Source organism: Nelumbo lutea, chromosome 4 (genome assembly GCF_056320005.1).
Source record: "Nelumbo lutea isolate HS-2025 chromosome 4, American lotus-T2T, whole genome shotgun sequence".
Classification (NCBI taxonomy): domain Eukaryota; kingdom Viridiplantae; phylum Streptophyta; class Magnoliopsida; order Proteales; family Nelumbonaceae; genus Nelumbo; species Nelumbo lutea.
In genome coordinates, this window is record NC_142687.1 from 31795590 (window position 1) to 31812492 (window position 16903).

At 45.9% G+C, this 16903-nt stretch overlaps 1 long non-coding RNA gene across 1 annotated transcript in view; it reads left to right on the forward strand.

Annotated features, from left to right (window-relative positions):
* LOC148855006 (uncharacterized) overlaps nucleotides 1-16401 on the forward strand; it is a 34795-nt gene extending 18394 nt beyond the window's left edge. Inside the window, exon 3 of the long non-coding RNA XR_016095088.1 lies at nucleotides 15982-16401. This is a non-coding gene — a long non-coding RNA (uncharacterized LOC148855006). The remainder of the gene's footprint in view (nucleotides 1-15981) is intronic.
* The last annotated feature ends 502 nt before the right edge of the window (nucleotides 16402-16903 follow it).

A 16903-nucleotide genomic window follows, 5' to 3' on the forward strand; every position in this document is an offset into this window, starting at 1 on the left:
AGTTCGGCCTTGCAAACATCTGCTACTTGTAGTCAGTCCAATGTGGAGTCAATAGCTAGGTTACATCTGTGGCATGCTAGGCTAGGTCATCTACCTTTTTCATCATTGGAAGTGTTGTTTCCAGAATTATTCAAAGGTGTTTCAAGTCAAGAGTTAGTTTGTGAATTCTGTCAACTATCAAAGCAATGTAGAACTGTTTATTCAACTTCGAGTAATGAAATTCGAGCTTCTTTTGACTTAGTCCATTCTGATGTTTGGGGCCCCTCTCCCATTAATTCTGTTGATGGCTTTTGATACTTTATTAGTTTTATTGATCACTATTCTCGATGCACATGGATCTACTTATTAAAAGCACGAGAAGAAGTGTCGCGGGTAACCATGACATTTTGTAAAATGATTGAAACACAATTTGGTACGAAGGTCAAACAATTCAGGTCAGATAATGCTGCAGAATACTTTGAAAGGTCCTTGAATCTGTTTATGGAGGATGCTGGAATGATTCATCAGTCATCTTGTGCTAGTACCCCCCAACAGAATGGGGTTGCTAAGCGCAAGAATAGGCACCTATTGGAGACTGCTCGAGCCTTACTATTTCAGCACAAAGTTCCAAACAACTATTGGTCTCAAGCAATCCTTACTACATCATATCTGATAAATCGAATGCCATCCAAGGTATTGGGGATGAAAACTCCTTTCTCTGTTCTTTGCCCTCATCTTCCTGACTTTTCTCTTCCACCGAGAGTCTTTGGTTGTGTATGCTTTATACATGTCAATGATCCGAAGAAGACCAAATTGGATCCTAGGGTTACAAAGGGAATCTTTTTGGGGTACTCCCCTACTCAGAAGGGATACAAGTGTTATGATCCAGTCACCAAGAAAAAATATGTCACAAAAGGATGTGGTATTCTTTGAGTCTCAATCCTATTTTCATTCTTTCTAGAATCCTCTTCAGGGGGAGACTAGTGGAATGGAAGAGGATTCTTCTGTTCCCCCATTCTTTGTACCTCTCTCTACCTCAGGCCTTCCATCTTCTCCTCTTGATCCACTTAGTTGTGGTATCCTGGGTGAATCTAATGAGGCTCCCATTGTACCAGCTACTACTAGTGATGTTGCAAATATTACTGAAGACTCCAGCAGGTTGCAAAGTGATATCAGAATCACCTACAACAGAAGGAAGAAGGGTCCTCTAACTCATGATAGCAACCAATTGAACTCGGATCAACCTGTCTCAGAAACTAAAGGTAATCCTATCAATTCCTCTGACTTGGATCTTCCAATTTCCCTCCGTAAGTCTACTCGTTCGTGTACTATCAGACACCCCATTGCTAATTTTGTGTCTTAGTCACATTTGTCTCCTCGTTATTATTCTTTTATGTCTGCTCTCTCTTCTGTGCATGTTCCTACCAGGTATTCTGAGGCAGTATCTGACCCAAAATGGAAAGAGGCTATGGACGAAGAAATGAAAGCTTTAATGAAAGCAAGGACATGGGAATTAGTGGATCTACCAGAAGGGAAAGGCACTGTTGGATGCAATTAGGTGTTCACTATGAAGCATAGGGAGGACGGGTCCATTGAGAGGTACAAGGCTAGACTGGTAGCAAAAGGGTTTACTCAAAATGAAGGGATTGACTACAAATAAACCTTTGCTCCGGTGACAAAACTCAACACAATCCAAGTTCTATTATCATTAGCTGCAAATTTCTCATGGGAGCTACATCAGTTGGACGTGAAGAATGCTTTCTTGAATGGCGACCTGCATGAAGAGGTATTCATGGATCCTCCACTAGGTTATGGTTTTGGCAAGAAGGTATGTAGACTGAGAAAAGCCCTATACGGCCTTAAACAGTCCCCTCGAGCTTGGTTTAAGAAGCTATGTGGGGTCATGAAGAAAAGGGGATTACACTCAAAGTGGGGCAGATCATACCCTATTCATAAGGAAGAGAAATGGCAAACTTACGGCACTTATTGTCTATGTGGATGATATGGTAATTATAGGGAATGATCAGGAAGAGATTAAAAGACTAAAGGAGGTTTTGGTTGCTGAATTTGAGATCAAAGACCTGGGCCAACTGAGATACTTTCTTGGGATTGAAGTTGCAAGGTCCAAAGAGGGCATCTATATATGTTAGCGGAAATACATCATTGATCTTCTTCAAGAGACAGGCATGATGGGGGATAGGCCAGCAAATACTCCAATAGAACAGAATCATGGTCTATAGGAGTCAGTAGGAGAAGACCACCTTGATAAGGAAAGATACCAAAAGCGGGTGGGGAAGTTGATTTACCTCTCCCTCATTCGCCCTGACATTGCTTATGCTGTACATGTTATTAGTCAATTCATGCACATTCCTAAAATCCCTCACATGAAAGTTGTGGAAAGGATCCTTAGATATTTGAAGTCTTGCCCGGGGAAAGGGATTCTGTTTAGGAAAAACAGTAAAATTGAAGTTGAAGGATATACTAATGCAGATTAGGTTGGCTCTGTTGGGGACAGGAAGTCTACTTCTGGGTACTGCACCTTTGTTGGAGGAAATTTAGTTACATGGAGGAGTAAAAAACAGAATGTGGTTGCTAGATTTAGTGCAGAGGCCGAATACCGAGCTATGGCTCATGGTGTTGCTGAACTTTTATGGCTTAAGATCCTGCTTGGTGAACTTGGAATAAAGATTGAGTGTCCTCTCAGGTTGTACTGTGACAACAAGGCTGCCATCAACATTGTAAATAACCTAATACAACATGATAGAACAAAACATATTGAGATAGACCGTCAATTTGTTAGAGAAAGAATTATTTCAGGAGAACTTTGTATTCCTTATACTCCCTCTGAGATGCAGATTGCAGATGTTCTGACTAAAGCGCTAGCTACAGTGAAATTCGTGGACTTACTTGGCAAGCTAGACATGATTGATATCCATGCTTAGCTTGAGGGGGAGTGTTGGTTCGACTGTCTTAATTTGTATGCTTATCTTTGTTAGGTCTTAAGTCATTAGTTATTGGGCTTTAGTTACTGAGCCTAATCTTATTTAGTGTTTATTTTGACTAGGTGTCCCATCACTAATCAGGGGCATTCTTGTCTATTTATGTAACATTATGTAATGTTCTTATATATAATAGATTAGGGCTGGCTGAGGACTATTCTGCCGCCCATCTCATATCTTCTTCTTCTTCTTCCTCTTCTTCTCTCATTCGACAGCCCTATTTCAGCAAACAATATGGACTTTGAGGAGCTCAAGTAGAGGGATGGTTATAGAGAAGAAAATTCTGGGAAGGCAAGGAAGTAGCTAAAAGATGATGTAGAAAATGAGGGTAAAGTGATAGTATTGACTCCAATATGTAACAAGAATATTAAAAAGGCTGATCATGATGAAAGAAAAAGAGAATTAAAGTTATATCATAAGAAAATGAAAAAGAAAAAGAAAAAGAAAAAACAGTTAAGGTGGGAAGATTAATTTCTGACATTGAGGGGGACCTAGAGTTTAGTGAAAGGGGAGATAAGAGGAAGAGTTCTAGGTAAAAAGAGGAGATTGGTGAGAAAAGGGTCTTGAGAAGAAAAGTAATGATGAAAATTATCAACTTGAATATGTGAGGTCTAGGGAGTGCAAGAAAGAGAAGAGTGACAAAGGACTTGGGAGGGAAAAACTTGACATTGTGACAAGAGACAAAATTGTTTAAGCTAGATGGAAGGTGGTTCAAAAGTTTTTGGAGATCCCAAGGGGTAAGTTGGTGCTTGACTTCGTCCTAGGGAGCTTTACAGGGAATTGGAACGGTGTGGAAGGATGAGGTACTAGAATTGTGGAGGAGCTGGGAGCTGATAGGAAGATTTATTGGTTTTATTAAATTTAGTAATGTGAAAAAGGGTTTCATTTGAGTGTTAGCTATTGTGCATGGCCCTAATTCCTACAGAGAGAATAATGAAATGAAATGTGGGAGGAGTTGTTTACAATTAAAAATTTATGGGATAGCCTTTGGTGGTTAGGAGGAGACTTTAATGTAATAAGATTTTCAAATGAAATTAGCAACTCCCAATAGTCACTTACAATAAAGATGGGGAAATTTAACAACTCCATAGATGTTTGTGAGTTGAAGGAAATCTCACTTTTGCAAACTTGGCCCACATGGTCTAACCTTCAGGAAAATCCTTAGTGATTAAAGTTGGATAGGTTCCTCTTCAACTTAGCTTGGGAGAATCATTGAGGTAATTTGGTTTCGAGAGTTTTGCCTAAGGTTACATATAATCATCGCCAAATTAAGATAGGTCTGGAATACTTTGTCAATGGTCCTAAACCTTTTATATTTGAAAATATGTGGTGAATACATCCAAAATTTGAACCTAATAATTCATATTAAATAGCTAAATGAGAACAAATTTTGAGTGTTGTCGATTGAACAGAGAGCAAAGGAGGTGACTAAAAAAGGACCTAGAAGATGTGCTACTAAGAGAGAAAAATTGTTGGAGGTAAAAATCAAGGCACTAGTGGATTAAGGAAGATAATGGGAATAAGAGGTTACCTTTGTCAATCATTTCAAATCCTTTTATGGAAGACCTTTGAATAAGAGGTTACCTTTGGAAGGATTGAACTGACCAAGTTAGGGAGAGGAAAATGCTTGTTGGGTTGAAAGAAGCTATGAAGAAGAAGAGATTAAAAGGGCAATGTTTTCTATGGATAGATCTAAAGCATCAAGCCCAAATGGTTTTATAATGGCCTTCCATCTAGATTGTTGGAAGATCTTAAAAGATTATCTTTGTGAGGTGTTTAGAAAATTTGTTGGCAATGATATAGTAAGCCCAGGAATCAATGTTTTTTTATGCTTTAATTCCTAAGATGATTGATGGTATTCACCCTAAGGATTTTATTCCAATTAGCTTGGTGACAAATATCTATAAAATTTTAACTAACATAGTATCTTTGAGGATTAAAGAAAGTGCTCCCTTCCTAAATCAACAAAGCCTAAGGGGCCTTTGTACAAAGAAGATAAATTACATACTGGATCTTGGTAAGTAATGTGTGTCCGGAGAAGATTAAAAGATCTGGAAAGAAAGGTTTTATTTGTAAACTGAATTTGAAAAAGTCCTATGGTTTGGGTGGATTTGTAATTCCTATCACAAATTTTAAGAAATTGTGGGTTTGAATAAAGGTGGTGATGGAGGAAGATTTGACCCGACCCCTTGGTCGTACGACACGTGGAAGCAACCAAGAGTGACCTAGCAGAAGTGCTATCTCGACACAACAACGGGCCCACAGCTCAAGCTCCGAGAGGAGAAGCCCCAAGCTCCTCCAAAGGGGGAACCTACAACCCGAGCTCCGAGTTGAAGATTCCCAAGCTCCCCAAGGAGGAACCCAAGCTCTCCCTTCGAGGTCCTGAGCCTTGAAAAAAGCACAAAAGGCAAAGACCCGAACTGCCCACCCAGAGGCAGTTCGGGCCACACTTCTATCCGAGCTCAAGACTTCACCTCATACGCTACTTCGGCTCCAAGTATCCTTACTAAACAACCGTACCTAACGCTCAGGAGACCCATACACGGAGGTGGCGTGCATGACTGATTAGGGGTCTGACACATGACAACCGCCATCCAATGGCCACCTGCCACCGCCATCTCAGATGGACAGAGGCGGCCCTGGCAACTGGCAGTGGAGGTTATGACACCCGAACTGGCAATTGGCAGAAGAAATGGCACCCAATCTGACAGAGGAAATGACACCTGATCTGGCAGAGGTAATGATGCCCGAACTGGCAGAGGCATGGAAGTAAGTGTACAGGGTGATTATAAAAGGCCCCCATCTCACAAAGAAGGGGGTATGTGATTCTTGCGCTTTCTGGTCTTAGAATTCCTCATTTCCCTTGCCTTCTGAAGAGCACCAACTTGAGCTTCAGAGTGTTCTAATCGGGTTCCTCCCCAGAAGTCTCCATTTTCTTCCTTGTTTCAAGCACCTCCAATCTCGTTAGAAGTGAGGTAACCGGCAGCTAGGACCGACCGGATTGTGCATCATCATTTGGCGTCGTCTATGGGAAAGACTTCAAAAAGCCTCCCCTAACATTTAACTCTCTCTCTCTCTCTCAAAGAAACCTTAGCTTACATGGCTTCTCCCAGTAGCAACAAGCACAACGCCGACTTGAGTGCTATAGGGGAACACCCCCAGTCCACCACTGTATGCATAGGACAGTTCACCGTTCCCCTATCAACGGACGGAATCCCTAGCCTCAACGCACCAAGCATGGTGGCACCTATGAACATTCCCCTTCCCCTCCCTATCAGGACAACTTTCGCTGAACCTACTGTTGTCCCTCTAGCGACTAGCCAAAACCAATTCAATGACTTGATGCAGTGCATGTGGGCAATGCAAGCCCAAATGCAGCAATTCCAGCAACATCAGCTCCATCAGCAGCAAGTATTGTACCACATTTCTCAGTATCACTATCAACAGCAGTTCCCCCAACCGCCTCTGAACCAACCACAGCTCCCACCTCGGCACCCTGCTTTGAAACTAGCCAAGCCCTCCCCCCAGGGTGGGCGCCTTCACCGAGGAGGAGCCTCCCAACTCCAAGACCCCTCCAAGAGCCTGGCCTCATCCCCGAGCAGGAGGGAAAGACTAATCACTGCCGCCTCACAGCTTGTGGACGGATCGGGAACCTCCTTGCTAGTCAAGTCAACACCTCAGCACTCTAAGTTCGAGCTCCCACTCATAGAGAACCAGTTCGGCATCCTGGCAGAGGACTACCAACAGTTCGGGCTGATCAACCTCGGCAACATCGAGGCAAGTAGTGCCAACACTAGGCCCTCTAAGCAGCAGCGAAGACGCCGGCGAAGTCGTCGAACTACCACCCGCATCTTGCCCGAGCTCTGAGGTAAAGAAGAAATAATCTCGGACGAGGTAAAAGTTGCCCCTATTCTTTCAGTCCCTTCCCCCCTGTCATCAGAACTCCTTGCAGTCCCCATGCCCAAGGATTTTAAACTCCCTCCTCTAGACAAGTATGACGGGTCTTTTGACCCCAATGACCATGTCGATGCTTTCCAGTCCCAAATGCACCTAGCAAGGGCCAGTGAGTCTTGTATGTGTGTGGCGTTCAGTACAACCTTAAGGGGAGTAGCCTGCACTTGGTACAGGAACCTGGCCCCCGGGTCGATAAGAAGCTGGACCCAGTTCGTACAGGTCTTCACCACGCACTTTGTTACCAGCAAGCGGTGCCCCCTCACCGAGGAGAGCCTCCTCGAAATAGTCCAGAGGGAAGGAGAGTCCATCCGAGGCTATATCAAAAGGTTCAATGACGCATGCTTGCAGATACCACGCCTAGACCCTGCGGTACAGCTCACGGCAGCCATAGCTGAGTTCAGGTGGCACATGGTAGTCAACTAGCCTGCGACCATAGCTGAGTTACTCAAGCTCGTTGACAAATTCATAAGAACAGAGGAGGAAATCGACCAAAGGACTGAAGGCGGGATTGAAAAAAGGAAGAGGGAAGGCGAGCCCTCCAACTCAGATGACAAGAGAAAAAGAGACCCAGCTCGGGGGTCGAAGCCAAGCCAGCAATTCCGAGCTCCCTTAGCAGGTCGGGTAGACTACATGCCCTTAAACGCGAAGCGAGTGGAGATCTTAATGATGATCAAAGATGCCCCATATGTGAAGTGGCTACCTCGTCTAAAGGGAAACCCAAACGAGAGGAATAAAAACTTGTACTGCATCTTCCATAGGGACCATGGTCATAGCACCGAGCATTGTAATAATCTTCACGACGAGATAGAGGAGCTTATCCGTCGCGGGTACCTACAAAATTTTGTACAGCATAATAATAATAATAATGATAGTAATAAGGCAGGTCGGCAGGGAGAACACAGAAGAGATGCTCCCGAGTCCAACAGCCGACCAGCCAAACCACAGAAGCAACCCCTGGAGGAAAGACCGGTTCGGGGAACAATCCATGTGATTGTTGGAGGATCAATCGTATCAGGATGCACCTCAACAGCAGCTCGGGCATCAATCTGGGAGGCCGCTAGAGAAGACCAAAATTCCCCAAAGCGGCCTAGGACGGAAGGCCCCATATTCTTCACCGAAGACGAAGCACATAGGGTCCACTACCCCCCACGATCATGCACTTATCATAAAGATGAAGACCAACGACTTCGAAGTCCGGTGGGTACTCATTGACTCCGGCAGTTCGGCAGACATCCTCTTTAAAGCGGCCTTCAACAAGCTCTAGTTTCGAGAGAGTGATTTAAAGCCCGTGAACACCCCGCTGGTCGGCTTCAGCGGAGAAGAGGTTAGACCCCTGAGAAAGGTCACAGTACCTGTGGAACTCGGCACTTGGCCTAGCATAGTAAGACTCAGTCACGATTTCTTGGTGGTCGCGACCTCCTCCCCCTACAATGCCATAGTAGGATGGCCGATCACCCATGCTTTAAAAGCAGTGGTGTCCACTTACTATTTGGCCATGAAGTTCCCAATAGACTTCGGCATCGGGGTAGTGTGGGGTGACCAGCTCGAGTCCCATAAATGCTACGTTGTCACCCTCAAGGGAAAGGCCAAAGTAACCAGCGACCTCGAACTGGAGCAACCTACGGAATAGAACGAGGAGCGAGCTACACCAATAGGGGAAACTGTTCCCATCTCTGTCTCGGCAGAGGATCCCGCCATATTACTTCAGGTCAGAGCATCCCTTGAAGAACCCCTGCGATTCGAACTGGTACACTTCTTACTCAGTAACTTAGATGTTTTCGCTTGGCCCGCAGCAGAAATGCCCGTCATAGACCCTATGCTCATTACTCACAAGCTCAATACTGACCCTGTAGTCATACCCATTAGACAGAAGAAACGCAACTTAGCCCCAGAATGCTGGAGGGCGATTGATGAGGAGGTCAAGAAGCTCCTCGCAGTAGACTTCATAAGGGAAGTTCATTACCCGAGCTGGGTAGCCAACCTAGTTCTGGTAAAAAAGGCAAACGGCAAGTGGTGCATGTGCGCCGACTACACCGACCTGAACCGAGCTTGCCCAAAAGATTGCTTCCCCCTCCCCAGGATCGACCGCCTAGTGGACGCGACCTCGGGACACGAGTTGCTAAGCTTCCTGGATGCTTACTCGGGCTACAACCAAATCAAGATGGACCCGTCCGACGAGGAAAAAACCACCTTCATAACTGAGTTCGGCCTATACTACTACAAGGTTATGCCCTTCGGACTAAAAAATGCTGGGGCGACCTTTTAAAGGCTCGTGAATAAGCTATTCCAACCCTTAATTAGCACAAAGATAGAATGTTATGTAGACGACATGGTCATCAAGACATAGTTTTCGCATGAATTAATACAAGACTTGCATTCTGTCTTTCAAATTCTACGTCAATTTAGCATGAAACTAAACCCAAACAAGTGTCTTCGATGTCACCTCCGATAAGTTCCTAGGGTACATCGTCAACCGGCACGGTATTGAGGCCAAGCCGGACAAAATAAAGGCCATCCTAGATATGAGACCACCTGGAAAAGTAAAAGAGCTTCAGAGGCTAAACAGCAAGATAGCCGCTCTGACTCATTTCATGTCTAAATCAACTGACCATTGCTTTCCCTTCTTCAAGGTAAGAAAAGGCAAAAGGTTCGAGTGGAACCCAAACAACCAGCTCACATTTGACGAGCTCAAGAAATATCTCGCTAGTACCCCAGTGATGACCCAACCCGAAGTGGGCGATGCTTTAGAACTGTACCTCTCGACAAGCAACTAAGTGGCCAGTTTGGTACTGATAAAGGAAGCAGATCGGGTCCAACGACCCATCTACCATGTTAGTAAGATATTGCAGGGAACAGAAACAAGATATCCAGAGATAGAAAAGCTAGCCTATGCGCTAGTCATTGCAGCCCGCAAACTTTGCCCGTATTTCCAAGCTCATACCATCATCGTCCTCACCGACAAACCCTTGAGGCAAGTATTACTCAGGCCTGAGGTCTCTAGACGATTGACGAAGTGGGCCATCGAACTCAGTGAGTACGATCTCTAGTACAAGCCCCAAACCGCTATCAAAGCTCAAGCCTTGACGGATTTTGTTGCAGAATGCACGTTCAGCTCCGAAGTCCTCAGCCTGATTGAGCACGAGGCTCCCAGTTCGAGTGAGCTCAGTGCTCCCAGGCGGGTTGAGTCTGAGCCCCGTGAGATCGCACCCAGTTCGGTATCTCTCCTGGTTTGGCGGAGCGCGAACTGGGATGAACAACCCTGGATCCTTCACGCAGATGGCTCCTCAAATCAATAGGGCAGTGGAGCCAGTGTAGTTCTTCGCGGACCAAGTGGCACGAAACTGGAGTACGTGCTACGCTTTGAGTTTGTGGCATCAAACAATGAGGAAAAATACGAGGCGTTGATAGCAGGGCTAGATCTGGCGCAAGAGGTAAAGGCAAAACACATAGTTATCTGCAGCGATTCCTAGCTCATGGTCAACCAAGTTACAGGGGAATACGAAGACCGCGAGCCAGCTATGATCGCCTACTTGGCAAAGGTAAAAGAGGCACTGCTTAGCTTCCAGTCACACTTCATCAAGCAAATCCTTAGGTCAGAGAACATCGAGGTCGATGCCCTGTCCCGACTAGCCAGCACTAGTGACAACACCATGAGAACTGTGTACATAGAGGAGTTACCTTGGCCTAGCATTCTTCGGGGGGCAGAGGAGGTCGCTCCTATCGTCCAAGTAGAACCGAGTTGGATTGATCCACTCGCGAGCTTCCTACTACATGGAACCCTCCCCACGGAACGCAACGCCGCTAGGAGGGTAGAGCGTCAGGCAGCCAAGTATGTCATGATAGACGGACGACTGTACCGAAAATCCTACACGCTCCCCTACCTGCACTGCTTGCGACCTCCCGGCGCCGAGCTCGTACTCCATGACATTCATGAAGGCCTATGTGGCGGTCACTTGGGGGGCAGGGCCATCGCTCAGAAGGCACTACGACAGGGGTTCTATTGGCCAACAATGAAAGCAAACGCCGTCGGGCTAATAAGGAAATGCGAGAAGTGCCAAAAGTAGACCAATATTCACCATCAGCTTGTCGCCGACCTTAAGTACCTCACCAGCCCATGGCCCTTCACACAATGGGGTATTGACCTACTCGGGCCATTCCAGCCAGCAACAAGAGGGAGGAAGTTCCTAGTAGTGGCAATAGACTACTTCACCAAGTGGGTTGAAGCTAAAACTCTTGTAACCATCACAACTCGGAATGTCCATAACTTCTTCTGGAAGAACATAGTGTGCCGCTTCGGGCTACCTCGGGTGTTGATCTCTGATAACGGTAAGCAATTCGAAGACATCAAATTCCAAGAGTAGTGCCAAGGCATGGGGATCCGAAAAAACTTCACGTCGGTTGCACACTCACAAGCAAACGGTCAGACAGAAGTCACGAACAAAGTTATCCTTCACAGGCTAAAAGCCAAGTTAGACCGAGCTAAAGGACTATGGGCGGACAAGCTACCTAGTGTCCTATGGGCCTACCGAACTACAGAGAAGACCGCCACTGGAGAAACTCCCTTCAACCTCACTTACGGCACAAAGGCAGTCATCCCAGTTGAAATCGAGATCCTCTCACTTCGGTCGGAAGCATACAGCGACAATACCAATAATGACGAGCTACGTACCAACCTCGACCTACTTGACGAAGTGAGGGACCTCGCATACATCAGAACCACAACATACTAGCAAAGGGTAGCTCGGTACTACAATGCCAGAGTTGGAAACGAAACTTTCGCATCGGTGACCTAGTCCTCCGCAAAATCATGGTACTTGAGCCCATCGTTGGCAAACTCGGGCCGAACTGGGAAGGACCCTACCGAGTAAAGAGAGTACTCAGGGGAGCATACGAGCTCGAGACCCTGGAAGATAAATAGATACCCCAGGCATGGAACATCGTCAACTTAAAACGATTTTACCTATAAATTATCAAACTAAGCAGGCCATGAGCCGCTACCAGAGAAGAAGGGACAGAATGTCGAGATAGCAAAGACCTCGACACCCTAAGGGCCAGAATGCCGAACTAGCAAAGACCTCGGCACCCTAAAAGCCCAAAATGTCGAGCTAGCAAAGACCTCGGCACCCTAAGGCCCAGAATGCTGAGCTAACAAGGACCTCAACACCTCATCAACGAAAGCAATATGCACAAGTATGGATCCCGAGGTGCATAGCCCAGGGCCCAATTCAGCCTAATAACTAACCCGGGCGGAGAACAGATCGGACACATAGCCTTACTATGTTAACTTGCCTCGGGGCTTAAGTCTAGCAGCTTGGGTATATAGTCACTTCGGTAAAAGGAGAATATTTGCACAACAATTTTGAACAGAAAAAGTACTTCATTGCTAAAAGTTTGTTTTATAGTATTTAGAAAGAAAAAGCAAAAACAAACAAAAAACACAAACGAGCTCACAAGCCCAGAGGTCAATCTTCCTCGCCTTCAGAAGGGACTTCGACAACACCCGAAGGACCCGCTTCGTCTTTGGAATCTGCATCTTCATCAGCTGTGGTAGCCATCTCTTGAGTGATGAGCGAAGTGGTTATGGCACTAATATCGAGCTCGGGGTACGTGTTCCTTATCATCCATTGGGTCAACTTGAAACCCTGTCTGTACGAGCCCACCATCATATCGTCGAAACACGGCGAAGCGATGTAATCCTTGACGGCTTTCACCTTCGCCTCCTCGACGGCCTGAGAAAAGATCAGAGTCTTCACCCTAATATCTTCCTGAAGGTATTCGACCTGATGCTCTAGGTCCAACTTCAAGTCGGCCATGTGCCTCACCACCATTCCTAAGGCCTCTATGTCCCTCCGAGACCTCGACAGCTCAGCTCGCGCATCATGGGAAGCCACTTCGGTAGCTTGTGCTCGCTTCAAGCCCCTCTCCGCCTAGATTGCCAAAGCGTGGATAGAAGAGTTCATCTGCCAAAACGAGGACAAATCAGCACGATAAAAAAAAAAAACTACTCTGACTTACCACCATGGCGTGAGTTGCAGCTCAAGCACCTATGAGACTTGTAGGGAGGTCGGCCCACTGCATGACCTCCTCAGGGCAAATGACCTTCTTGCTTTTTCAAAGAGCATAGCTTGGCGTCAGCACGCTCCCAACCTCCCGTGACTTCCCGAGCCTGAAGGCACAGCCCGGGTATAGGCAGTGTCGGCATAGGGAACCCCTGCCGCTTCCTGAACTAAAGGGGCCACCTCGGGCTCCCCAGGAGGCTCCATTCTCGGTGCCTCGGGCTCCGCAACCTAGGAAGGATCGGCACGGACCCGCTTAGCAACTCGCTTCCTCCTTTTCATGCCAGCGAACAAGTTTGCACCTCGAGTCTTCTTTGCCTCCATAACACCTAAAAAAAGGAGCTCGGCGCCAGAAGACGGGAATAAAAGCAAAAACATAAGTACCTTTATCTGAGCAAGAAACCTACCCGAACTCAGACCGGCCTGAATGAGTTTATCCTCTGTCAGATAGGCTTCGCATTTTAGCCCAAGTCGGGCCCAGTCCCGGAGGCCCTTCACTGTATCTTCATCTAAAGTGACACCAGAGTCAGGTGCGGCCAAACCCCACTCAATAGGAAACGGCCACCCTGTAGCACTTCGAACCATGAAGTAGTCCCGCTTCCATGTCGGGACCTTGTTTGGAAGGTTGTGTAAGAGCTTGAAGCTTGGGCGAGGTGACAAGTAGTGCGCCCTCCTACACTCGGGCAGGGGACCCCTCTGTTTTTTGAGCATGAGGATAGCTTAAAAGACTTCCAGGTCTAAAGGAAGGTAGTGTTCGCAGCACAGGGAGGTAGTCCCAACAAGGTTATGAACAGAGTTCGAGTGAAGCTGACCTATAGTAATGCTGAAGTGGTTCATGATTTCGATGATAAGAGGATGAAAGGGAAGGCGCAGCCCGACAACAAGCTGCTCCCGGAATATCACGATCTCATCCAGACCGTGCTCCCAAGGAAAGTTGCCCGAGGGTACAAAGTAAGTGTACTCTCCAGGCAGGTTGTACTGGACGATAAGGGACCAAAGCCTTTCGGACGCCATAGTGGAAGGTCCAAACTTGTCGGGAGGTGGACGCCAAGCTACTCGAGGTGACCCGACCTATGGGCTCGAACTCGAGCTCTTCCTCAAGTTCAACCTCGTGCCCCGCCTTAGACTCACTAAGGCTATCAAGGGCAGCGGCTCGGTTCATGGAACCGGCGTCTGACCCCCCAGAGGACTATCCGTGCTACTAAAACTAGACATCGAAACAAAGAGGGCTAAGGACTCACCAAGAAAAGTTATCGGACTACGAACGAGTGACGCGAGCTGACAGGTTTGGACGCGAGCTCAAGGAACAAACGCTGAAGGATGACAGAGGAAAGTGATCGGGGGTCCCCCCACTATTTAAAGCCACTGTACCCATGCATCAGCAGCCAAGATCGAAACCATCCAACGGCTCCCGGCAAAGTTAGTTGCACACTCCCCGAAGAAAAGACACTTTGGCGCGCACGTTCAAAAATTTGAAATTGTTTGCGCGGAAGTTCAAAAATTTGAAATTGTTTGCGCGCGTGAGCCACACACAGTCTGGGACTGACCCCTAGTCGAGCTAAGCCAACCCCGGTTTAGCCAAGGAAAATCCACCTGTCATCCCGTGAACTCCACACGCCGGGTCAAGATCCCGAGTATGGGGAGTGCGGGGCAATTGATGGAGGAAGATTTGACCCGACCCCTTGGCCGTACGACACGTGGAAGCAACCAAGAGTGACCTGGCAGAAGCGCCAGCTCGACACGACAGCAGACCCACAGCCCGAGCTCCGAGAAGAGAAGCCCCGAGCTCCCCCAAAGGGGGAACCTACAACCCGAGCTCCTGAGCCTTGCAAAAAGCACAAAAGGTAAAGACCCGAGCTGCCCACCCAGAGGCAGTTCGGGCCACACTACTATCCGAACTCAAGACTTCACCTCACACGCCACTTCGGCTCCAAGTGTCCTAACTGAACAACCGTACCTGACACTTAGGAGACCTGTACATGGAGGCAGTGCGCTTGACTGATTAGGGGTCTGACATATGACAGTCGCCATCCAACGGCCACTTGCTACCGCCATCTCAGACGGACAGAGGTGGCCCTAGCAACTGACAGTGGAGGTTATGATACCCGAACTAGCAATTGGTAGAAGAAATGACACCCGATCTGGCAGAGAAAATGACACCTGACCTGGTAGAGGTAATGATGCCCGAACTGGGAGAGGCATGGAAGTAAGTGTACAAGGTGATTATAAAAGGCCCCCATCTCGCAAAGAAGAGGGTATGTGATTCTTGCGCTTTCTAGTCTTAGAATTCCTCATTTCCCTTGCCTCCTGAAGAGCACTAACTTAAGCTTCGGAGTGTTCTAACCGGGTTTCTCCCCAGAAGTCTCCATTTTCTTCCTTGTTTCAGGCACCTCCAATCTCGTCAAAAGCGAGATAACCGGCAGTTAGGACCGACTGGATTGCGCATCATCAGGTGGTGTAAATGAATTCGTGATTGTGTTAGATCTAATTACTTTTCTATCTTGATCAATGGCATGGTAGTCAAATAAAATCTAGTTAAGCAAAAAAAAAAAAAAAGAAAGAAAGAAAAAAAAAAACAATTCGACACTGCTCCATGTCCAATTTGCAATGGTGATAACGAAGTTGTAATGCATGCTCTACTTTTTTGTTCTCATGTTAAAGCTACTTGGTTTGCAAGCCCTCTCAATATATATTAGAATTTTTGTGTTTAAATCTATAAATAAAATTTGTCTTTGGCTAAGTTGCTGGTTTGATGAGTGTAACAAATAAGTTTATCTTTGAACTTTGTTTTTTGTTGTGGATGATCTGGAAAAATATAAATAAGTTTATATTTTAACCTTGATCAAGGTTTGGTTACTGTGTTGATTAGCAGGAAGATTATGGAAATGAAAATGATTTTCCTAAGGTTGGCAACCTTATTCCCAGGCCAATAGTTGAAAGGAATGATTTACTTTTTTTTTTTGGTCTCCTATTTTTTTTTTATGTTTTAAAAGTTAATTCAGATAGAAGCTTTTTGGATGTTGGCGATGTTGTTTTTGGAGTGATTGTTGGAGAGTTCATAGTCGAGCCAATTGTTGCGGTGACATCTCCAATCCAAGCAAAAGCTGTCTTTGGAGTGATTGTTGCGGTCATGAAGAGGTTAGAGCGTTTATGGTCCATGCAAATTTCTAATGCTGTCTTGGAAAGTGACTATTAATTCAAATGTGATTATGGCTCTTCAGTGCGGTGAGAGTGGTCTTACCAATGATGCCTTAGTTTTTGTCTTAGAATATTCTGGAGTCATCTAAATCATTAGGATGGTGTTTGGAAGAATGGGCGTTTTTTGGAACTGATTTTTAAGAAAAAATGTTCATATTTTCAAGACCCATTTTTTACAAAAAAATGCTAGTGAGTATCACTATTCTGTTTGGTAAGATGATTTTCATCACTGTTTTTTATGTATTTACTTACAAGTATCACTATTCTGTTTGGTAAGATGATTTTCATCACTGTTTTTTATGTATTTACTTACAAGTAAGCACCATATAAGATACACATCAGTCAACCGTTGGGGGCAACGGTTTACCGATGCATGAATTGCCAATCGGTGGGGTCCCAATTTACGAGGCATAGCCAATTTTTCAATAAACACCTGAACCAAACATTCATATATATGAGTGTTTGTTAAAACGCCTTTGTGGATCCGGCGTGACACCATTTTTTTGAAAACGGCTGCAGTCATCCCCTAGATGTGTCTTTCTCTTTCAGTTTCGTGAATAGGGTTTGTAACTTGGTGACCAATGACCTAGAAAAAAAAAATTGGTTTAAAGGAGTTCGTTTATTATTAAGCGACCTCAAGGATCTTGCTAGGCAATATTATCTTGATCCGGTGGAAGTTGTTTAATTTGTTAATATATCCTTTTCTTTACCCAAAAA